Genomic DNA, 20,521 nt, shown 5'->3' on the forward strand with positions numbered 1-20,521 from the left:
GCCTGGAGTACTTACAAAGAGTCATATTTTTTCAGACTTTACTGGCAAGCTTGAAGCAACCATCCATAAAATGCCCCATCAGCCAGGCTCCACTCCCAGACTCTGCAGCTAAAGCAGCACAGAAATAGTGCACGGAGAGGACTGCCCTCCCCCCCAGGCTGGAGCGTCCCACACTACATTCAAGAGCCAGGCCTGGAGCTTTCCAGGTTTCTTCTCCTGGGGTTTTTTTTCGTGACGGCGGTAGGGAGTCACGAGAGATAACTTGCATAGGTTCCCTATTTCAGAGTGTAAACTGGACAATGTCTTTTCTAGAGGTAGAAAGAAACAAAATCGCCCCCACACATAGCATTTTTGGAAGTCAGCCATAGCTGGCTCCACTGTGAAACCCAGCCATCACCAGTGCTCTCTCTTTCTCTTACAACAGTGCAAGCCTTAAAGCTGCCCCACCATTGGTTAATATCTGTGGTCAACGGTTGACGCCATTTCTTGCCCAGTTTCTTATAGGGAAACAGACTTTAGTGTTTACTGATGTACATATTACACAGAAATTCACCTAATAAATGTTGCCCTAACTATGGGAAAATTTCTGTACTAAAGAAGAAAATGAGGTATCATGACACGCTCACACCTCGCCTCTTAATAGTTCATGGCTTTTAAAAAAAAAAGTATATTCAGGCTGGCCCTATGGCTTGGGCCTCAAGAATCTTGGTTCTGATCTGATGCCACTGGCACGACCTAGAGGGGAGATGCGGCTGTGGTGCCTTCAGACCTAGGGAGGGGAGAGAAGGCGTCGACCACGTCTGTGATAGCTCGTAAAGGTCAAAGAGCGATGCTCGGAGGAGACGACCCCCTCCGGCCCTTGGGAACAGCATGAATCCCTGTATTGCCCAAGGTGCACTGTCTGAGATAGGAAGAGGGGGTCAGTATGCATCTGACATAGAGAGGGAGAGTCTTTTAGGATACAAGAGGACTGACAGCGTCTGTGCTACACAGGCTCTGCACACAGAGTTAATAGGCAACTTTATGGAGAAAAGGCGTAGTGTAGGGGAGCTGAGGGAAGTGTCTCTGTGTGCTGTTTGCACATCTGATGCACAGCCATACACAAAAGATGGGTTGCAGTGTCTGGATATGTCTGAATTGGTTAATCTAATTAGCTGAGTCTGCCTTTTCCGGTCTGTGGAGTGGGTAGAGCAGCAGGCTGAGGCACAGGGAAGCTCAGGGTTCAAATCCTGCCTTTCGCCCTGCTGCTCCTTGTGACTTTGGGCAAGTCACTTCCTCAGATACACACTTAGGGATAGATATTCAAAAGCTATTTAGAGGGGTAACGGGAAAGTTGTCCTTCTAAATGGCTGAGCCGCATATTCAAAAGTTAGCAGGATAAGTCTGGGGCGGGAGGTAAGCATCCTGGGGGGGGGAGCAGAGTTAACCGGCCAACTCTAGAATCACCTCAGAGAAGGTCTACAATTAGCCGGATAGTCATAGCCAGCTAACGTTATACTCAGTGGTGCTGCCTGCTAACCTAACTAGCCGTTCAACGGCTGAATATTGGGAAAGGGAAGTAACTACTGTGCCTGAATATAAACTTGCCTTGAGCTCAGAGCTACTAAGGAAGAGGCCTGAGAGAAATCAGAATATCAGCCCATGTATTGCCGAGTTCCGTGATCCCAAACCAACTACACAGACAGGCTTCACTGTATGCAGATATATCCCATGCATATTCATGGTGGATGTCCTGATAAAAACGGACCTGCTTGTGGCACTCCAGGATCGCAGCTGCCTCCCCCTGCCCTAGAGTCCTGAGAACTCGTAGTCTCATGAATATGTGCTGTGTGTTTGAGTAGATAAGAAGTGTTTATGTGCAAAAAGGTTTTCCTGCCGGTGGAGCTATTTTGGCTGTGTAAGGTGTGACAATGATCATGTATGTGTGTAGTGTGTGTGTGTGTGTGCAGTGTGAGAGAAAGAAAGAGAGAGAGAGGGTGCAAAGCTGTGAATAGGATGACAAATGTATTGTACAGACTAAATGTAAGCATTACGATTAACCAAGTCACTTTTTTCAAATGCCTCAATTCCCAATGCTGGAGGTGAATGAATCAGTGTTTGAGGGCTGCTCTCTGGGGAGAGTGCTGCAGGTTAATGGCCTTTCTCTGTTGGATCGCCCTCCTCCCCATGTCGCCAGTGTCATGTTTAGGTTGTGACGAGCTGTTATTTTTGTTTTCTCTGATAGTTGCCCTTCAGAGATTTTGGGTGATGTTTTTTTTCCCCAGCCTTTTTATATGTCTCCAGCAGACAAGGTACGTGCAAATACAGCCATCCGCCATGCCATGCTATTCTTCTGTTATATCTGTTTGTTTTATTTATTGATAAATATTTCTGAATCGCTCTTTCCCATTAGAAATTGCTCACAGCTATGTACAAAATTCAATAATAATAATACAAAATATAAAACATGCAAACATAACATTGCAAAAAATAAAACAAATAAATCAAGCAAACATCACATAAAAGAAAAGAAAGGCATATCACAGAGTGCCTTTCATTCAGAGCAAATCCCTAGGCATGTTATTTTTTTATATATAATTTAATCCATTGTGACCCTACATTCAGCCACCTCCGGGGGGGGGGGGGGGACTGGCTATATCTTTGTACTGAAACCATATGGGGGCACTTCCGAAGGACAAAAATATTATTCAGTAGAAGTTGGTTAAACTGAGGCAGAGGGAGATTATTTCCACAGACATACTGAGAGCAAGGGCAGAGGGGATATCACTTTGCATCTCCTGGGCAGACTGGGTGGGCTGAGGGGATCTTTTCTGCCAACCTTGCCTAGGTTTACATTGTGGCTTCTAGAAAAACTTTTCCAAAGTTTGTGTGTTAATGTTCCCTTCCTTCCTCATTTTGTTCACATTGGATCAACCCTCTTAGGCATGCTGGGACAGAGCGTCACCCCCCTTTGTAGCAAACTCCTAGACTTCAGGGAAAATGCCCCTGTACTCTACAAGGAAATTCACTCTGCCCCTAGTTCAGGCTTTGAACCCTCCGGCAGATTCATTGCTTTCTGGCATGTGGGTATACAGTGTGTGTGTGTGTGTGTGTGTGTGTGTGTGAGAGAGAGAGAGTGTGTGTGTGTGTGTGAGTGTGAGAAAGAGAGAGAGTGTGTGTGTGTGTGTGTGTGAGAGAGAGAGTGTGTGTGTGTGTGTGTGTGTGTGAGAGAGAGAGAGAGAGAGTGTGTGTGTGTGTGTGTGTGTGTGTGTGTGTGTGTGTGTGTGTGTGTAAAGGCCTGAAGTAAATATGAATAAGGAGAGAGCATATTTCCCCCTCATCTGTGTCAGAAACTTGAGAATAAAGCCCCAGATCCATGTGGCTTAGAATTCAAAGTATAACTGGCCTGGCTGCACAGCCCCTTGGTTCGCTGTAGTTTGGGCCTGCGTTTCTTTTGTACTTGTGATTTGATTGTGAAATAGATGGAATGCATCTCAAATTGGTTTTGGTTTCTACTGAAATAACTGGTTTTACCTGGCGATTTTTCACGTGAGACAGGAGACTCCATCACTTTAACAGGATTTCTCTTAACATGCACAGGAAGGAAAACAGCTCTCCAGGGACGGCTCACTGTCAGGCCGATGCTCTACCGTGCGCTGGCTGCAGTGCACGGCTCAACCCGCGACTGGATGCGCGTTTTGGATGTGCTTCCGTAACTCCCGATGCAAAACGGGGCTTAGCGAGGCCAAAGTATGCATCCAATCCCACATGCAAAAAAAAAAAAAAATATGTGCATCCAAGGTGCACATTTTCACTCACCATAATTAATGCCTGCCCCGGAGCAGGCATTAATTTTGGAGGGGCCCAAAAAGTGGCGATATTAAGTCAGAGGAACAACAAAATTATGTCCCGAAAAAAAATAATAATTAAAAACCATTTCCCCATATCTTTTATAGTTTTGTACCCTGCTTCACCTCCCCCCATCCTCCCTATCTCTAACCCCAGTGTCCTTCTCAGTCCTCACTGGTTTCCCTTTGTTCATTCCTTGCCTACCTATCAGTTTTTTATCTCACCCTCCTTCCTAGCCTGTCTTTCCCTCTCTCTCATCTCCTCCCCATTTCTCCTTTTTTTTACCTCCTCCCCATTTTCCTGTTTCCCTCTCTGTCTTTTGCATACTCCCTAGTCCCCCATTTCCACCCTTTGCTGTCATCCCATTCCCAGTTCTCACCTACTTTCTTCTTCTCTCTTTCCCTCACCAGCTCAAGCTCTTTCTCTGTCACTCATCCTCTTCCTGACTCCAGTCTCATTCTTCTGCCATTTTGATCTTACCTCCCTCTTCATTCTTTCATTCTTTCATTCTTTCATCCTTAATCCCCTCTCGAGCTCCATCCATTCCTATTGTCTTCTCTCTCTCTCTCTTTAACCCTCTCCCCCTTTTCCTTTCCTTCCTCCCTAGATTTGGTCTGCCCCAGCCCCAATCCTCTGTACACCCTCAATCTCTCTCTGCCCAAATGTGGTCCTCTCGCCCATTCCGTTCCACCAGTTCCAGTCCTCACTCCCTCTATTTGTGGTCCTCTCGCTCTCTCTCTCTCTCTTTCCCTCCCTACCAATTCAGGGCTTATTCCTCTACCATGGATTCTCTCTCCCACTTCATGCCCCCATCCTGTGCCCCCTCTCCCTTGCCTTGTCTGACCGCCCTGTATAAGGTCTCCCTATCCCTGCCCCTCCACCATCCCATGTACAGTCTCCCTCTCGCCGTCTGCCTCAGCATAACCCTAGGTTGATCATCCTGTTCCCCGATCACCACCTCATGTAGGCTTCCCTGTCCTACCCCCTCGGGAAGTCTCGTAGATCTCCCTGCCCCTGGTTTCACATCATCCTGGGCTTGGCTCCCAGAGTTTTATCTTCAGGTTTTTGTAACTACAGAAGGCTTCCCAGAAAAACGTTTCACTCGATTCCAGTGGTAGCCCAGTAAGGTAGCTGTACCATGAGCTCTTTAGGCCATATGTCATTGATGTGTGGATCTTTTTTTTTTTCCCCGCACCCAGTATATCAGCGTTTGTCGGCCTGCAGCAGTCCCCGGCAGCAAGTCTTCTGCTCTGTGGAGTGACGAGAATCGCAAGAGAACGAGGAGAAAGCGAGATCTGCCCTGCAGATGCATAGATAGCACTACGCCCGCCACCACAGCCAGCAGAGACTTTCCCTAACCTCCCCCCCCCCCCCCCCAACTCCCCCCCCGCCTTGCAGATGTTTTTCTCTTCCCAAAAGGGGCCGATCCTGAGGCCCCAGCTCTGGGAGGGGAAGCAGCTGCAGTTGCTCCTTTCGGCTTTGAAAATCGACCCAATGGAAAAAAAAGTTCCAAAGGCGGGTGGGAAGGGGGATTCCTTGTAGTAGTGTTGCTGGGCGGCAGAAGGAAGGAGAGAGAGGGAGGAATTGCTTATCTTTTTGTAGATGATCAATTGATGGCTGACTGGATGGGGAGGGAAAGAAAAGGGAAGAGGGGATTTTTTTTTTCCCCAAATGATCAACTGGTGGCTGGCTGGGAGAGGAAAGGGGTGGAGAGAGAGAGAGAGAGAGAGAGAGTAAGACAGAGGGAGAGAAGACTTCATTCTCTTTGTAGTGAGAACAACCCTTTTTTTTTTTTTTTTAGAAAGCAACTTTCTTAAACCTTCTTACAATGACATACGGATCAGCCAGGCTAACACCCATGGCATTAATAAAGACCGGATATCCTCCCCACACCCTTCCTTAATTTTGCTCCCAGCTCATCATCAGCACTGCAGCCAGTCCGTGTAATTCACGGAAGAAGCCCTGCGTGGTAGGGAGCCCTGGGGACCAGGGGCATCTGACTCGCTGTGCTGTCCAGGTGGCACTTTTCAGACTCAGGCAGTGAGACCCAGCATTTGTTTCTCTGCCCAGATCCCCCCCTATCCTCCAGTGGAGGATGAGAAGGGTTACGCTCAGGAGCTGCCCGGGCTCCTAAGGAACCGGGACTGGATTTTCCAGCATCAACTCTTTTGCTTTGCTGCTGTCCGAGGGCTTCTCGTGAATTTTACAAACCGCAAAAAAAAATCCCCCTTCAGCTATTCCTTTGATTCCCTCTTTCTCTCGATCAGGTCAAGACCCCCCCCCCCCTGAACTTTCTATCTCTCCAAATAGTTTTAGAATTAGGGTTGGGGGTTGGAACATTGTACTCCACTGTGTGAGCCCACCAAAATGTAGTAATAAATTAGTGAGGACCCCCGGCTACCACCTTCTCTTGCTAGGACGGGTTGGCTCACGCAGTCGGGGGGGGGGGGAGTTTTAGAAGGAAATGATGCATTTAGAGCCCGTAAATGTGAGAAGGAGAAGGGATGATACCCCTGTGCTACTGAGCAGGTTGCTATTAAAGTGTCAGTATTTTTTGTTTGTTTGTTTGTTTGTTTGTTTTACTGTCGCAGTTTGTGTGAAGAGTTTATGGATCAGCAGATAACAGTAATTATCACCCAGGCTGTTCTGCTAAGTCTACTCTAACCTTTTATGGTTTTGTACCACAAGGCCTTTTTAGGGCCAAACTGGTGACTTTTCGTTTTATGGCCACTAAATCATCAAAGTCAGCCCTGGATGTCTGAGCAAAGAGGATGTGCACATTAACTGAGTGAATGGGAAGGCAGTAACGCTTTATGGATAGTAGCAGTCAGATGACTCCTGAGGTTAACATTAAGAATACACCACTAGTTTATAAAAATACAAGACACATTATATACTATATATGGCAGGGGAAAATCCTCGTAGGAAATCAGTAGAATCATCTTACTTTGTCATGAATACCCATCAAATTTATTACACTGAACTATACTGTACGTACATATATATATATGCACACTATGGGGTAGATTATCAAAAACTACGCACGTGCGTCCATATGCACGCACTACCCGGCGTGCACACATAGATGCACGGTTTTATTATATGTGCGTACCGGCGCACACATGTTATAAAATTCCAGTTGGTGCACACAAGGGGGGGTATACTTTAGCAAATTCGCGCAGCAACGCATCGGGACCTTCCCCAGTTCCCTCCCAGTCCGCTCCAATTAAGGAGCAGACTGGGAGAGAACTTCCCAACCCCCTACCCTAACCTCTCTTCCCCTATCCTACCCTCCCCCTATCCCTATCTTAGCTACCCCTATTTTTTTTATTTTACCTTTTGCTTCTGTAAAGGAGCAGGAGCAAGATCCCCCAGCACAGCAGCAAATGGCCGCTGTACCGGGCACCTCTAGCCCCGCTCCACCCCGCCCCCCCGGACTGCCCCACCCAGAACACGCCCCCAGGCCCACCCCTTTCAGGAAGACCCGCACTTACGCGCGTACTGGCTTTTACGCGCGTGGCCAGGCCGTTTTGAAAATAGGCTCGGTACGGGCTAGGCTCAGCCACGCACGTAAAGGCCGGATTTTATGCGCGTGGCCTTTTTAAAATCCACCCTTATGTATACAGACATGAAAAATGTTCTTATTATGGAGTGAATTTTCAAGAATGTTTTGCATGTAAAAATAATATCTGTACACTTAAGAAGCATGTACGCTCATATATGTTATTTTATAAATCTCATCTGCAGTATGGTGGATACATTTTACCAAGGAATAAAGGGACAATCTAGGGGCATTCCAAGAACGGGTTTAGAATCACACATGAAGTTGCAATTTCGTAAGAGGTATATGCGCATCCATTACTGAACTTAAATTACTATTTTTACACCTGCTAATAGACATGTGCGATTGAAATTGGACTTGCTTTTGTCTGTCATTTTCGGGTGGAAGGTCTAGGTGAACTGGTGGGGGTTCTGGGTGAAGTTCTAGAGGATCTAAGTGAACTGGAGAAGGATGGAGTGAATGGAACATGACATCATCAAACTGGAGGGCCCAAGCACATGTGCAAGTATTTTCAGAATGGTGTACATGTATATTTTATAAAATACATGCCTTCGCATATAATTTAGGGTCATTAGGCAGTTAAATTCTATATTCTTCTGTGCCTAAAATATATGCATGCATGTTTATAAAATAGGCAGAGAAAATAGATGTTTACTGGCATTGGAAATATATTCGTTTATTACAATATGTGCATGTTCGTTCAGGGCAGAAATATGCAGTGTTTTATAAGCTGTGCAGCACCTGCCACACAGCTTATAAATATTTGCATGAATCTCTGCGTGTCCACTTACATGCGTAAACTATGTACCATGGACAGTTTTGAGTGTTGGGCTCTCTGTGTATATATTGTGTGTAAACACCTCCATGTATACTTGTCTTTTAAATGTTTCATGAAATATTGTATTTGCCACTTAACTAGAAGCCACTAATTGCTTAAATTAATTATATGATAAAACGACTAATTAAATCAAACACCCAAGCAAGTCACTGATTGTTTTAAATCAATTCATTAATTGATGAAATTAGAATGTTTCCTTAAATGCATTTTAAAGTTACAGATTCAGCAAATATATGTTTGTGCATGCTTATATTATTTTTATTATGGATTGTGTTTTTGGAAATGAAGCACTGGAAAGGTTGTAATTCTTATCCTGGCCTGAAAGACATACCAAGGATAAAGCAAGAATGTTCGTTTTCACTTTTTTCAAACAATGGTCAGATGATGGTCAGATAACACCGTTTGTACATTCTTCCGCATTTCTGATCACAGACTTTCTTAAAGTATTTCATCACCTATACACAATTCTCTTTTGAAAATAAAAATCCATTTTATATTCCAAATACAAAGTCGCGCAAGCTCACTTAAAATGCACAAACCCTGACACGTGTACACTGGAGGACATATTGACTGAAAAGTTTGTTTCATAACCATGCCATGAGGTTTGGGGAGGAGCATGCTATTGGTTGGCGCACTAAATGATGATTCAGAAGAAGTCTTGAGGCATGAGCTCAAAGCCCAACTCTGACAGTTGCCTTAGGCAAACACCAACTCTCTCTCTGTGACTTACAAAGCTAAAACAATTCTACATTTCTGGAATAATGAAATAGATAGTAAATTCTTAGCAAGTAGAAAGGATATTGGTCCCCAGAGTAATGAGCATTCAGGTCACTTCTGCTGTTGACATACACAGAACACCTGACACAGCCTAACTAGAAATCACTTCCAAAAAAGAACCCAACCCTTCTATTATATCATTTAACAAAAATAGATAAATAAATAAAGCATTGGACTATTGGAGTGGCTCAAGAGTACCCTCCACGGAGACTTCAGTCTTCTGCATTGTGCAATGGCGCCATCTGGTGGCTGTGTTTAGTGTCCGTGATTGCAGGGTTCTGAAAGGAGACCCGGGCACGTGGCCCCCCAGCTGAGGCCTGCAATAACTGGGCTAAAGCAGATTGGAAGGGGATATGAAATGGGAAAAACAAAAAAATCCTGAGTCAGTTTCTTATGAAGTGTCTTGGTTCCAGATCCCATGCCTCGTTCCAATGACGCTGGAGCTCTAAAGAGGCAGGAGGAAACTGCCGGGTCAAAAGAAAGAGAGAATGGCCAAGGATCTTCTAAAGGGAAAGCTTGCCTCACCTCAATTTCTCCACAGGCTAGAGCAACGTTTTGCTGAATTAAAGTTGGACAGTAAGGATCCTTTTCCTCGTAGACATACTTAATGAGCCCAAGTGACTTATCCTTTAATGCCTTCTGGGATTAATGCCAACATGATGGAAATGAACATGACTTTTGAGTCAGGGAATGTAGGGCTCAGTCTCTTTCTCTCTCCTTTACTACTAGTGTTTGCCCTGGACCTCCTCCTGTGTAGAGGGCTTGAGGAATATTTATTTATTTATAAAATTTTATATAACAAAGATATGGCATGCACTACCTGAAAACCTGGGAATGCAGCAAAATGAAGAAAACATTTTAAAAAGACCTGAAAACGTGGCTTTTTTGCAAAGCCTACAATGAGCAAAACCAGATGGCATAGCTAGTCGATTTTTATTTATTTTATTTGAATTTTATTTTTATTCTTGATGCACTGTAATTTGCTGTTATAGTTATTAGCCCGTTTTAATGTTTTTCCATTGATTTTATGTATAAAATAGTAGTTCATATTTGTCTTTTAAAGATTTTATTTTGTATTACTGATCTTATGTTTATTACCACAGATATTTTTAAACCATTGTGTTGGAACCCTTCTAAATGATGGTATATAAAATTTTATAAATAAATAAAATAAATAAATATATTTCTTTTTCATTTTTCTCCCATCATCTGTATGTAATGTCTGTAGCTAGAGATACCATACATAAATCTCTATGGTGACCAAGTATCAGGCATGGGGGAATATGGTTAATTAAACCCTTGAAATTGAAAATCCACATTCAAATCCATGGACAGTAAAGCCCCTTCCAGTTCCCTTAGAGAGGCTGTTCCATGCAACCTTCTCTCGTTCCATATTTCTTCATATTCCCTCTGAGTCTTTCCTTTTATAACATCACATCATGATCCCCCTTGTTCTAGAGCAGGGGCTCTCGCAGCACATTTTTTTTTCGTGGCCTGAGCGCTCTTGCCGATATGCCACGCGGACATTTTTTTACCTAAAGCACTTGATGAGCTGTCGTCAACTCCTTCTTCTGTGGTGGCCACGAAAAAAACCCATTAGTGGCTCCCTTTGAGAACCGAATCTCTAGTGCTTTGTGTCTGCTGAGACTTCCTTCTTGATCACCGTTTATATTTTTGAAGTATTTGAATGCATGTTTTATATAAACACATATATATATATATTCAGCCTGCACTCATGCAGAATGTACTAGAATACACATGACCCACCTGTGAAATGCAACACTGGCATTTTTCACTTTCCTTGTAGGTTCCCTTGTTTCCCACATACCTGAATTCCTGGAGAACTAAAGACTTCTCAAATGCTGTTGGCAAAATATTACTGTATATATATATATATAAATAATTTCTTTTTTTTTTGAGAACCTGAGAACTAGAATAGTGAGGGGAGACTTTAATTTATCTGATATCTGTATTAATTCTGTGTATCAGACTCAGCCAGGAGCGAGCTTTGCAGAACATCCCCTAATGAATGGAGCTGCAGCTTCATCTTCCTTCCCCATCCCATTATAGATTCTATTTCTGGCACTTTTTTTTTTTACAAAAAAACATTTATTTTTGTGTGTAAGTAGATGAAAAATGTTCCTTTTGCAATGCCTTCATCTGCGACTTAAAATTCCAGAGCTTTTATGAGCTCAATGATAAAAAGGAAAAATAGGCTTATTTTATGATCTATGCGTTTGCTGTAATGCTGTAATAAATTTGTTTAAGTATTGCGCAAATCTAGCTATTTTATCGCATGCTATTGAAGCCACATAGGTTGCACGCATAGATACTTACTTAGAGGTCAGCTTTCAGGAATTAAGACACAAATCAATTAAAAAGGAACACCCACTCGGAGTATAAACTACAGTAAATCAAGCTTTCATAACTAAATACCATGTTAAATGCTAGGGCTTGCAGCTTGGTTTCTTCATGTGCAGTATCCACATTGCAGCAGGAGTATAACGGGAAGGGATTTCAAACTTCCTGTTGGACTAGACGTCCTGTTTCCCCTGCAACCCCTCGTCCTCCCCTCGACCTGTGGTCTTTGTCCTGTATAATGCGGGTTCTTTTTACATGCAAAGCCCAGGCATATTCTGGCCACCTCTGAAGACTTAGGTGGCCGGCCCCTTTCTGAATGGCCAGGTCACAGATTGCACCACTGGACAGCACGCTGCAGTGCACCTGTGATATGCCTCTGGGCCATCACTAGCGAGGAGACAAATGGGCCTTTTTCCAGCAAGGATCTTTCTTCCATTCTGTGCCAATGGAAAATTAAATAAATCTTTATTGAACAAAACCCATTGACTCTTCTGCCATTTCAGTGTACTTCCTGTACTGACAAGGAATGGCTGCTTCTGAAGCTGGGGGACTTACAGAAAGGAAAATCTCCTCTTTCTAAAACTTGTATTGATTGCAAATTCTACTTGTAAATCAGCAGAAGTGTTGAATAAGCAATTCTGTTCATCTAACAGCCCAATTTATGAAGCAATGCCACCCAGAACTTGTTTGCAGTCCATCCCAATAGCCCGGAGGCAGTACAGTGCAGCTCTATGTGGGATGACCTGGGTCTGGTTCCATCTTCTGCTCTTCAGCTAGCAAGAGAGAAGGAGGCTGAAAGGGGCCACCCAGCAAGGATTGTCAGTGCTCTGGTAGGTGATAGAGGGGGGAGGAGGTACAAGTCCAATCAGGACAACTCCCTGTTGCCTGCTAATGAAGGTCCTTGGTCACCTCAGCTTCAGAAACTTCCCCCTACGTCCTATGTAGCAATAACAGGGTTGTGGGGGGGAAGGTTCCAAAGAGTTATATATAGGCAGGCTAGACATGTCTGCTGTCATGTTTCTATGTACAGGTGCGGGCCAAGGCCAGCCCTCCACACCCTCGACCCCATATACGTACACACATAAAAATGCTTGATTGCACTTTGTTCTTCTAGAAATTTGGACTTAAGCGTTTCAATCAACTTCTGGTGAATTCATAATATTCATTCTTCTTATTTTAATGTGCACAGTTTTATTTTGAAAAGGGATCATTTTCCCATGGGAATGCTGGCAAGGCTAGTGATTTGCCACCAATTTCTTAACTAGTACAGTAGTTTGCAACAGCTCTGCTCTGTTCCGTGAGATGCCCTTTGTTTTCCCAATATAATCTAGCTGGGAGGTTTCGAGGCCCTCCCTAGGAGTCCCTCTTAAAAGTCAATAGGATTTTTTTTGCAGTTGCCGATGAGCATGTCCATAAATTCTTATCAGATGACAGCACCTGACACAGAGGTGTCTTCCATTAAAGACCCAGTTTAAGAACTGGGCAAAATTAGGGCTAGCAACGTGCAAAATGCTATGAAGGCGGGAGTCAGACTCAATCCTGGGACTAAGTCCAGGGAAACTCCTGTAAGACCCCAAAGTTGATTCTCCAATGGGAGGAGCGGGAAGGGTAAACCTCACACAGGGTTATCGCAGAACATATGTTTAATGGATATAGGGACCAGTTTATCAGATGGGGTGAGAGTTCCTTCATGGTTATAAGCTTACGCAGGACACGTCTCCTCACTGTTCCATCCATGCCCGATATAACATCCAGATTCAGTTTAGTCTGTATAAGTGTCACTCAGTGCTGCAGGATCTAGGGCACCCGCCCTTCCAGGGCATGAAACGAAAGGCCCCCAACATGGAATAGGGGCCCCTAACTAAAAATGGTTCTCCCACTACAAAAAGGAATAAAAGAAAGTAACCGAGGTCACAGATGGTCCTCAGGGCTGTACTGGAGCGCCATGCAAAGACATTAAGTGCTGCTTGTCACACACGCTCTGCGACTTTGGAATATTTTCAGTAGCTTTCGTTTTCTTTCCGGAAATTGTGGGAAACGAATGCCCCGAGCAAAAGACGAGTTAAGTTCACAAGTGTGCACATGCGCAGACTTACAGAGCCGTTGTCCCTTCTCGCCTGATGCAAATACCATAGAAAGAACTTCGAAAGAAACAGAGCTGTGAGGAAAAACAAAGTTACAAGAGAACAGTCTGATTCATCCCTTTTTTTTGTTTGTTTGTTTGTTTTGTTTTTTCTTTTGCTTCATTTTTCTAGTAAAATTCATCCTCTTTCCAGAGAAAGGGTAAGCACAGACAGCAGCAGTGCAAGCTCATTCACACACACACACACTGCTCCACCTATGCCATCCCCCTAAGCCATCCAGTCCTAGAAGTGAAAGGCTCTCTCGTTCTGTGCCAGTTGCCACAGCCATCCCAGTCCTGCAAATGAAGGCTCTGCATGCCTGCATCCATCCCCTTGAGCCAAGCAGATCCCTCCGCTTAGCGCACCGCATTCTGAGATTTCGGTGCCTGTTTCCCCTTTAAAAAAGGGAAGCCTACAGGCCTCCAGGGGGGCAAGACAAGTAATGATTAAGAAACTCAAATGTGAATTGGGCCCTCAAGGATCACCTGGTATTGGTGGCAAAGCGCATTCACCTTAAGACGAAGGGAGAGAAAATGTATTTCCCAAGGTCACCCAGAGATTTAATAGCAGTCCTAGGATTAAAAACCAAGGAGCCCTAACTCCCAGCGTAGCCGCAAGGCTACACATCACCCCCGGCCCAATTTAAGGCCGTCCCTGATGTGCCTTTTTAAACGAACGATTCCGCTTCTGTAACATAAATCACACTACTTTCTTGACCAGGGTTAAGTTGCTTTGTATTGATTTTGTGCCTGTCTGTTTTGCTGAGTAACTGTTCATTAGAAGCACGGATGTTGGCAAAACACCTTCCTCAGGGCTCTTGTGTCTGACCAACAGGAGTCCACCTTGGGAAGGGATAAAGACAGAGGTAAAGGGAGGGGGAGGAGAACTGGGATTTCATTCACAGATGATAAGTGGAAGTTAATGAGGGGGCTTGTAAATGTGTGAGCAAGTCCGGACTTTTCATTCAGTCCAGGCAATGAATTCATGCCCCCTGCACACCCGGCTGATAGCCGCGGCTGCAGCTGGCTACCACTGAACTGGATTTTGTAGGGTTACCAAACCATTTTCATCATGCGGATATGATCCACCCCTGGATTTCCGGTTTCCCATTCCAATCCACGGACCAGAATGCATTAAGGGATGGGGGAGAGGTACTGCTGTGTGGTCCTACTTACTTTAATCAGCTTCTCTCTCGTTAGCAATGACCCTTCATCTACCCCCCAAACTAGTACTGGGCGAACACTGGAGTTACCTTCACCTGCATTTTGGCAAAAGCAAGGCAACACCAGCAAAACCAAAACGGTACCTTCTGGAAGCTTTTTAATTCTGCTTTGTTTTGATTAGGGAAACATCTCAAGCTAAAAGGGACATGAGACAAACATGGGTCAGATTTGACAGATTGTAATATTTGAATCGGCCGCACTGTAGGAATCATAAGCATTAGTTGCACAATGAACATAAATTAATTTTGCATTGTTATGTCATTTAATTTAGGATTTAAAACGTTCTGTTTTCCTGTAAATATTGTTTGCTGCATTTTAGCGAGCACTATATTTTTGTGACACGGGTATGTTACTAAATTTTATGAGTACAGTGTGCTAAAATGGCATAAACGATATTTCATTAGCTTCTTAAGGCATTTTGGGCAAGAAACAAGACAAAATGTTTAACAAATATCGCTAATGATTTTGTACTGCTTTTTTTTTTTCCTTTTAAATATGAGCATTTATTAATTCACTCCCATTCCTCCAAATCATCAAGAGGCCAATGTTCAAAAAATCTAGAACGGATAACATAGCTGGATAAGTTAGAATAGTAGAATAAGCGTCCCTCTGAATATCCCTGAGTAATGTTATCTGGCTATCTTTAGGTGGATAACATTTAAATGTTGCTGGTTAAGTTTTAAATTATCTGGCCTCATGCAGCTGGATATCTTTAGCCTTAACTGGCTTATATTCAAAAGAATATAGCAGACTAAGTGGTACTGCAGTATCAAAAAATAAGTACTACCTCAGGAGACTAGCAGCCCATCCAAGCTACGGCAACCGGCTCTACTGGGCCGAGCATCCCCCTTCCCCAACCCCTTCTAAAGGGATTAAGAACATTTTGTAAAAGAAGTGGTCTGGCACCGGCCTGCCCCATCCCTCCTCTTGCTCCCTCCCCCTCCTACCCCCAATACTCCCTCACCCCAATACTATGGGAGCAACAGTGGAAACCCAAGCTACACACGCCCATCGTCGCTCCCATAGCAACACAGAAAGCACCGGGCCTAGATCTCCGTCACTACATACTGCGATGGGAGATGAAGAACGGCAAAATGAATGGTGCCGGTGGAGGGAGGCAGGGAAACCTGAGGACGGTTATTTGTAACACACTGGAGAGCGGGTGGGGAAAGGGAAGCAGGCCAGTGCCGGACTATTGCTTTTAAAAAATATTTTTCATTCCTTTACAGGGGGTTTGGAGGGTGTGGATGTTTGGTCTGGTAGGGCCAATTTGCCATAGCTTGGGTGGGTGGGGGGAGACCGGTCATTCAGGGTGCAAGGCCCATGAGGTAGGTTGTGTTTGGGGTTTGTTTGTTTTTTGTTTTTTTATTACCGCAATGCCACTTAACTGACTGTATTCTAGTTAAGGCTAAAGGTTATCAATCCACACTAGGCTGGAATAACTTTAGACCTGCTTTCAGGCAAATCTTAGTTAGCCAAATAACTAATTTGGCTATGTCCAAATATCGGAGTTAGATAAGTTATTCAGCTAACTCAACCCTGTCCCAGAATGCCCCCCAACACTTGCCCTTCTTTATTTGGCTAAATCTTAGCTGGATAAGCAAGGGGGATATTCAAAATTTGCCATTTAACTTGGGAGTAATCCAGCTAAATGGCTTTGGGGTGAATTTTCAAAGAGTTACATTCCTAAAAATTAGCATATATGTGCATAAGAAGCCTGTACTAGCATACATACTATTTTATAAACATTAAACATATGCGCCTGTTTTTGCTTTTATGAGCACATCTACACATGTAAAAGAGGGACGGTCTAGGGGCATCCCAGGGCAAGGCCAAGATTTACATGTGTAAGTTGCTATTTTATAAGAGACCTACGCAGGTACATGCGGTAACCTATTTCAGCAATTTTACACCTGCTAATTATCTCGCGCAATTGACAACAATTATTGGTTGAGTGGGAAGTCCTGGTGAACTGGGAAGCTGAGGCTGAAGTGGTAGAAGGGGCTCGATAACTTGAAGAAGGACTGGGCGAACTGGTAGAAGAATCGGACAACTGATAATTTCAATTACTTGCGCAAGTTTTAAAATATACCAACCTATGCGCATAAAGCAAGATTTTATGCAAGCAAATTGATTAAAATATACACACATATGTTATAGGTAGGAAAAGTACGTGTGTTCAGTACATTGAAATACACTTTTTCAATGCTGTAGGCAAATATACTCGCTTATGTGGGAGGGTAGACATACACATGTTTTTAAATCTGTATGTACCATGTCTCAAAAAAGATATAGTTGTACTGGAGAAAGTGCAGAGAAGGGCGACCAAAATGATAAAGGGGATGGAACGGCTGCCCTATGAGGAAAGGCTGAAGAGGTTAGGGATGTTCAGTTTGAAGAAGAGAAGACTGAGGGGGATATGATAGAGGTCTACAAAATCATGAAAGGACTTGAATAGGTAAATGTAAATCGGTTATTTACTCTCTCAGATAATAGAAGGACTAGGGGGCATGCCATGAAGTTAGCAAGAAGCTCATTTAAAACAAATCGAAGAAAATGCTTTTACACTCAGCACATAGTTAAGCTCTGGAATTCATTGCTGGAGGATGTGGTTACAGCAGTTAGTATAACTGGGTTTTAAAAATGTTTGGATAAGTTCCTAGAGGAGAAATCCATAAACTGCTATTAATCAATAAGGATTAGTAGCTTGAGATCTATTTAATGTTTGGGTACTTGCCAGGTTCTTGTGACTTGGATTGGCCATTGTTGGAAACAGGATGCTAGGATTGATGGCGCTTGGTCTGACCCAGTATGGCAACTTCTTCTGTTCTTATATACTATAGTCTATACTTAGGTCTACCTTTGTCAACAATACACCCTCTGCAGCTTGTTCAGAATGCGACTGCCAGAACCATTTTCAACTTACCAAGATCAGAACATATAACACCAATAATACAACAATTACATTGGCTTCCGATTACCCAACGTATCACCTATAAGGTCCTAACCATGATCCATAGTCTGCTTTACAATACAAATACTGTCTGGCTTTGTTCACTATTATGTATCTATAAACCTTCAAGACAACTCCGTTCGATGGACAAATGCATTTTAGAAATTCCTTCAGTCAAATCAGCAACCCTGGCTTTAACTCGAAAGTGTGCTTTTTCTGTGGCTGGCCCAACCCAGTGGAATGCTTTACCTGACCACATAAGATTGACAGTTAATCATAACGAATTTAAGAAAAAACTGAAAACTCATCTTTTTATTAAAGCATTTAATAACCAGTAACTCAATCTGCTGAATCTTTTACCAGATCTGATGTACCTAATGTATTTAATGTGATTGTTTTGTTCCTACTTTTTATGAGTGTAATGTTGAAAGCCGCCTAAACGGGCAGATACCTGCCTTATTTGTGCGGTATATAAGAATTTTAAATAAACAAATAAATAAATACATAAATAAATAAATAGATAGATAAATAAATAGTAGGTCTCCATGCACAATGTATGTGCATATATGGGTCCACATCGAGTTGTTTGAAAATTATCTACTATGAATATCGACCTCCAGGAATACATTTGATACAAGGAATAACACAAACATTAGGAATCAATAGAAGCAATCATGTAAATAATATTTCATGTAACATTTTATGCGATCCACTGGAAAGGAGAGAGAAAGACCCAAGAAAATACATCTAGGGGCAGAAAAATCAAAAAAGCATAAACTAGTTAAGCCATATCATGAAAGCTAAACTAAACTGGGAGTCAGTTGATCTACTGCAACACTGCCCTAGAAAGGACCCTGCATCATTTCCCTGCGTGCAGGCCAGATGCACCGCACCCAATCCTTAGCAGAGCAGCCCCCGAAGAGAGCTCGCCAGGGCTACCCCGGCATCCGTCCCGAAGCCTTCCGCGGCAGCCAGGGACTAGGGAGAGGTGGCCCCTGGCCGCAGTTCCTCTTATTTCCTGTTGCTTTGGCTCTCGGGAGAATGCTACCATGCTCTACCAGAAAGGAGACAAAAACATTAAAAAGAAGTGAAAGCACGCGGGCGGGGGAGCTGACTGGCTTTGCAAGCAAGCACTGCAGCTCTCGGAGCTTATTACTGACCATTTCTGAGGCAGTCAAAAAAAAAAACAAGACCAAGGAGAGAAAAAGAAACCTGACATTTTCAGGCTTAACCTCCGCCTGGATTCGTGTTTTTAGAGGAGGGATCTGAAACTTTGAAAATTAACGAGAAAAGCAGTGGACTGGAAAGGACGGCCCGTTTATAAATCAGACTGCCCTGGCCTTTCTTATAGGGGAGGGGGCTGCTTTCCGTACCCTTTGACTACCCCTTCAAATACGAAATTCTTGGCAGGCCTACGTATGGCCAAAGTGCTGCTAGGATGATTTTTGATCCCCCTCCCTTTTAATGATATTTCCGGGCGAGGTTTGTGCTCCTGGGGAGGGGAGCAGGACGAGGGGGGAGGCAGTTTTGCACACGTGGGTTGTATTCCACGCTGGGGGCATTAGTGGTGCAGACTGTTCCCGGTTTAAGCCTCCCTCCTTCTTTCCTTTCCCTCCCTTCCAAAAAAATTCCAACCGGTCCGGCCACCAAATTTCAACTTCCCGCCTCCCGAAACACATATTTGCTTCGGTGTCTGTCTCGGACCTTTCCCCCTCCACAAAAAAAAAAAAAAAAAATAGCCAGGTTCTCTGTCAATCCAAGATGGCAGAGATCCTCTCCAAGTAACCAGCAAGCTTGCTTGTCCTAATGGCCTCAGAAAAGTGTCCGGGGCAAGCAGGCAGCCCTCTTGTCACCTAACTGCACCTGACCCAGGGGACGCTTAGCTCTCCATTCCCTGTGCCCCCCAATAGGATGCCGCTAGCCAGTGTCCATTTGGGGAAATGATATTAAGATGTGTTGCCGCCTCAGCTTCGAGTTTATCTGAGGGGAAGTTTCTGAATCTCCAGACGAATGCATTTCAAATGGATTGGTGGGAAGATTAGACGAGAGCAAATAACAAGCTCAGAGATGTAATGATATGCCTCTTTACTCCTGTCTTCCGGACCTGCTCACTTGGGATAGAAGTCTGCTACCGTCATTGTGTTTTGAATGTTGCAGCGCTAGATTAGGAATATGCAATGCTGTGGTGTGTTGAATGAATGGCATGGACCCGAACGCAGATGCACCGCGTCAGTAATAGCGCACAGGCGCGATAATCACAGCCACGACATACTTAGCTTCCAAGCAGCTCAAACAATTGAACCTCATTTCACTAAATGTAATTTAAAAATAATATATATATATCAACATGCCCAGTGTAAGAACAAAGTCTGTATCCGACAGAGTCGTTTCTCCTAATGAGCCCCTGGCACTGGGCCAGACAGCATCCCGTCCTCTTTCCCCGGGAATAAAATATGTCAGTGCAGGCGCTGTGCTGCTGCAGACTTCCTTAAATACAAGGGCATTGGGTGAACAAGGAATGCAATCTCCTAGCACTCACAGACTGAGCAAAAAGCTTAGAATGGCTGCCACTGATCTGGTGCATGGGCATGGGGTCTGGGCCTTTGTGGGAATCATAACGTCAGCTGGGATTTTATTAAAAAGGACTCAAACGTCATTGCTCGGGAGGCAACAGCAGGGTGAGAAGTCTTGCACTGAGGTTCTAGTCCCTTCCCATTGACTGGCAAGAGTCCAGCAAACTGTCTGTATTACCATCATAGATTCGCTCCAGGAAGTGTCCATGGCAAAGTAGGGATCATGCGTCCCTTAAGCTTTTCTCATAAATGGAGGCCTTTTCTGCAAGCCATCGCCCATCTG

At 44.0% G+C, this 20,521-nt stretch overlaps 1 protein-coding gene across 1 annotated transcript in view; it reads left to right on the forward strand.

Annotated features, from left to right (window-relative positions):
* CELF4 (CUGBP Elav-like family member 4) overlaps positions 1–20,521 on the forward strand; it is a 1,498,022-nt gene that overhangs the window by 449,379 nt on the left and 1,028,122 nt on the right. The window lies entirely within an intron of this gene.

Source organism: Rhinatrema bivittatum, chromosome 1, assembly GCF_901001135.1.
Source record: "Rhinatrema bivittatum chromosome 1, aRhiBiv1.1, whole genome shotgun sequence".
NCBI classification, from domain to species: domain Eukaryota; kingdom Metazoa; phylum Chordata; class Amphibia; order Gymnophiona; family Rhinatrematidae; genus Rhinatrema; species Rhinatrema bivittatum.